Below are 4,575 nucleotides of genomic sequence, written 5' to 3' on the forward strand. Positions count from 1 at the left end.
AGAATCTCAAGCAGGCTCTGTGCTGTCAGCACAGAGCCCAACACAGGGCTCAATCCAATGAACTGTGAGATCATGACCTGAGCCAAAACCAAGAGTTGGACACTTAACCTACAGAGCGTCCTGACAACAGGCCTTTCTAAGGACAGCTGTCTCGAGCTGCTGTGTTATCTTTTTCCTGAACCATTTCCTGGAGGTCACCCTTTCCAGCCCCTGCCGTCTCTGATCTTGGAGTTGTTCTGGATCCTGTTGGGTAAGCTCAAGTCTTGCAGACCTTGTAAGAGACTGCAGGACCACCGGTTCTATTCAATTGTACCATCAGTACAGAGGAAGTTTTCAAAAACGTGCACTGAATAAAATAGCTATGTAAAAAAAAAAAATGGGTAACTTAAAAACTGAAAGTAAATATTCCAAAATATTAGCAAAAGATGATGCAATATATTACATGAAATTTTTATTCGTTATATTTTTACACATCATCCAAATTGTCTATAATAAATATATACTAGTTTTATAATTTTAAAAATCAAAGGGAAATAATATTAGTTTTCAACAAATTCAAGTCACAGTTTTGGAGATCAGATGCAGAATTTGCAGTGTTGGACCAAGAGCAACCAGGTAACTTTAACCCCAGGGATATTTCTGGCCACAGAGATTCTGAGTGAGGCCTACAGCACAAAGGATTTGTCTCTTGGGACCCAAACTTAGTGCTATTTCCTTCCATTCAGTCTTCATAGCTTAAATTCATGAAACACAATGGTCAACATGTAAACCAGATTAACTAAAAATAAAACAATTAGAAGACCCACTGGTGTTTCTCAGCCTCCAGGGGTAAATCCCACAATCTGTCCAGCCACCCTCTTTTAGCCATCTCCCCTGTTGGACAGAAATCTTTTTTCTTAATTTTAATTACCTTTCTAAGTTTATCTTCCTAAGGCTAATATTAAAAATGAGCTTCCAGGAGGAGATATCCTCAAATATTCTAGGTAGCAGTGGAAAAGTACCCAAATTGTGATTTGTGTATTTGTTGAGAGAGAGAGAGAGAGAGAGAGAGAGAGAGATTGAGAGAATCACAAGCAGACTCCACATTCAGTGCAGAGCTCAATGCAGGGCTCCATCCTATGACCCTGGGATCACGACCTGAGCTGAAACCAGGAATTGGATGCCCAGCTGGCTGAGCCACCCAGGTGCCCTATCCTAATTATTTTAAAATTTGTCATGAGCAGGGCGCCTGGGTGGCTTAGTCGGTTAAGCGTCCGACTTTCACTTAGGTCATGATCTCGCAGTTCGTGGGTTCGAGCCCCTTGTCGGGCTCTGTGCTGACAGCCAGTTCAGAGCCTGGAGCCTGCTTCAGATTCTGTGTCTCCCTCTCTCTCTGACCCTCCCCTGCTCACGCTGTCTCTCTCTCTCTCCTAAAAATAAATAAAACATTAAAAAAAAAATTTGTCATGAGCAATGACGTAGTTTACATTGTTACCACTTTAACTTATGAGAGCAAATGAGTATTCAAAAGCATCAGTGCCCAGCTAGTCTAAGTAATGCTTTCTTCCTCGCCTTCTAGTCTACTTTCCTCACTGCCTCAATCCCTTTACTTCAGGAGAACTGTACATTTTCTACATCAGGAAGGGGGGAAATGCCATCAAAAAGTATATATCATATCTGGAGAAAGGAGGGCATGTGTGCAGGAAAAACATGTACTGATATCTTTATGGCAGCATTGTTCATAATAACCAAAAATTGGACACAACCCAGTGTCCACCAACAGTAAAATGGATAAATACAACTGTGCTACATTCATATAATGGAATATTGTACAGGAATGAAAACATGAAGTTTGGCAAGAACATAAATGAAACTTGCAGGCATAATATTGAGTAAAACAAGTCAAACAGAATATAGATGTTCTGTATAATTCCTTTAACACAAAGTTTAAGAGAGGCTAAGTGGAGGGGTGCCTACTTTGTCGGTTGAGTGTCCAACTTTGGCTCAGGTCGTGATCTCACAGTTCCTGAGTTCAAGCCCCCCATCAGGCTCCCGACTATCTGCACAGAATCTGCCTGGGATCCCCTGTCCCCCTCTCTCTCTGCCCCCTCCCTACTTGTGCACTCTCTCTCAAAAATAAATAAACATTTTAGCGGGCCACTCATGCTCGGGCGGCGGCCAGCGCACCCGGGCACCTGGGAACGGGAAGGCGAGACCATCCAGCACCCACCCTGCAATGAGGGCAGAAGAAGGTGCAGAAAGAGAAAGGAAATTAGAGTTGCTGCAAGGCCCAGGTCCAGCCTGGCGCCCCTCCTGCCCAACTCATCTTGCAGATCTGTGGCCTCTGTTCCTCCCCTAAACCCAGAGAACATTATGGACTCCCGGAGGCCAGGCCTTTGGTCTTTCCAGCGGCCTGAAAAACCTGGTTGTGCCCTTTGTCAGAAGACCAGGCAGGACGTAAGGAGGACCTGATGGGCAGCTGCTGGCCGTTGGCCCGTCAAGATCCTCCTGTGACCAGTCAGGATCCATCTTTGGCCCCTACTCTTCCCAAGCTCGTGGCCCAAGCTCGTGGTCATAACGCAGGACCGGCTGAGCTGGGAGCACCGGGGTCTCTTTAACCATAAGGTGAAATCTCTGGATGTGGCACAGCTGCTTAGCAGTGGGCCCCTGGAGCCAGTCGCCCCTTCACTCCCCACCAAGCCCTCCCCAAGCCCAAGCTGGGCCCAAGACCCAGCTCCCCAGTCAAGGGGCAAAGAGAACCAGGTGCCTAGAGGCTCAGGCCCAGGCCCACCCGGTCCCCCAGAGCTCTCTGGCTTGGGGCAGCTTCTGGAGGAGCTGCAGTGCCAGCTGATTCTGCCACATGTCTTCCCCAGGAGGAACCTCGTGCAAGAGGCCAGGGATGCCATCATGGGCACCTTACGGGCCTGCCATGGCTGTGTGCCTGACCTTACCCCACTGCTCCGTGACTGCTGGCCACCCTTACCAGGGACCAAACCTGGGGGCCCTGAAAGACGAAGGATGACACCCTCCTGGATCAACACCCCGGAGCAGGCCCTAGGGGAGGGGAGGCAGAGGAGGCAGCAGAGGACAAAGGAGCTCACTTTCGCCATGCCTCACACCTCCAGCATTTCCATGATGCACAGGGTGAGCCTGGCACCACCAAAAGGTCCCTGGCCACCCACCTTGCCCTTGTTGCCTTCGCCATCTGGGGCAGCCTGGGGCCCCCCAACAACCTTTGACCTACTGAAAAGCATCTGGCTGGTAGCCACACCTCCCCGTCCCCGGACCTGGGGGGACGGCCCACAACAACCCCTGCCTCAGCCACCATCACCTTTGTTGCCCCGAACCTCTGCCCTGGACTGGAGCCCTTCCAGCCCTTCCGCCCCACTGCCCAGCCTCTCCTGGGTGGTGGCCCAGAGGAGCCTAGAGGCCTGGTCCTTTCCACCTATGAGACTATACTGAGAGGACTGAGGCTGGGCAAGAGGCAGGAAACCTACATTCCTGATCGCTTCAGTAAAGTACCTTCTTCCTGGTCAAAAATAAATAAACTAAATAAATAAACATTTTTTTAAAAAGAGACAAAAGTGGGGCACCTGGGTGGCTTAGTCGGTTAAGCGTCCGACTTTCGCTTAGGTCATGATCTCGCGGTTTGTGGGTTCGAGCCCCGCGTCGGGCTCTGTGCTGACTGCCGGCTCAGAGCCTGGAGCCTCCTTCAGAGTCTGTGTCTCCCTCTCTCTCTGACCCTCCCCTGCTCACGCCGTCTCTCTCTCTCTCCTAGAAATAAATAAAAATATTTAAAAAAAAAAAAGAGACAAAAGTAATTTGCAATATTGGAAATCAGGGTGGTGATTACCCTTAGGGAGGGAGAATGGAAGTATGCCCAGGGGAAGCTTCTAAGCTGTTCATAATGTTCTGTGGATCAATCTAGGTGGGTTTGCAAAAGGTTTTCATTTGTAAAAGCTTGTTGTGATATAAGCTGAAGATTTATTCACCAGCGTATGTTTTACTACTATAAAAATATTACCCAAGAAACTGGGTTTTACCAAAAAAAATAAAAGCTTATAATGACGAAAGACATAGTTATGAAGGTTCTTTTAATAAATGCTTTATCATTCTAAGAGCTTGGCTAATTGTATATCTGTAAAGCTTATTTCTCCAGTTCTTACAAGTCTCTGAGTCAGAGGACTCCCATTAACTCCAACACAAATGTCACTGGTTCTTGCTACCAGACCTCCAGCCCCTGTATAACACGTCCTGTATTTCTGGAAGTCTCCAGAAGGTGTCTCCATGTGCTCCCAATTCTGCTGGCAACCGCCTCTGCCCCTTGAGCAAGCAGTTCTTCCAGACCCTCCTACAAGCTGCGCAGGAGTGAAGTGCAAGAGAATGACTCACCTGTTCAAGTTGGAAGAGAAAACAGTGTTTCTGGGATCTGGGTATTTTGTATAAACCTTAGTGCAAAAATTCATTCAGCTTTTACCATAGCCCTCTAGGTCCCAATGAAGCCCATGCTTCTAAGTAGCTAGACTAGGGAACACAATCAAGAAATTAATACAATGTCCCAGTCAGACTCACTGCTCCCCTCTGACAACTAAGGTT

At 47.7% G+C, this 4,575-nt stretch overlaps 1 pseudogene; it reads left to right on the top strand.

Moving 5' to 3' along the window:
* The first annotated feature begins 2,263 nt into the window (after positions 1 to 2,263).
* LOC144229223 (proline-rich protein 19 pseudogene) lies at positions 2,264 to 3,441 on the top strand (annotated as a pseudogene).
* Positions 3,442 to 4,575: the final 1,134 nt, after the last annotated feature.

Source organism: Crocuta crocuta, unplaced genomic scaffold (assembly GCF_008692635.1).
Source record: "Crocuta crocuta isolate KB4526 unplaced genomic scaffold, BGI_CrCroc_1.0 scaffold163, whole genome shotgun sequence".
Lineage (NCBI taxonomy): Eukaryota > Metazoa > Chordata > Mammalia > Carnivora > Hyaenidae > Crocuta > Crocuta crocuta.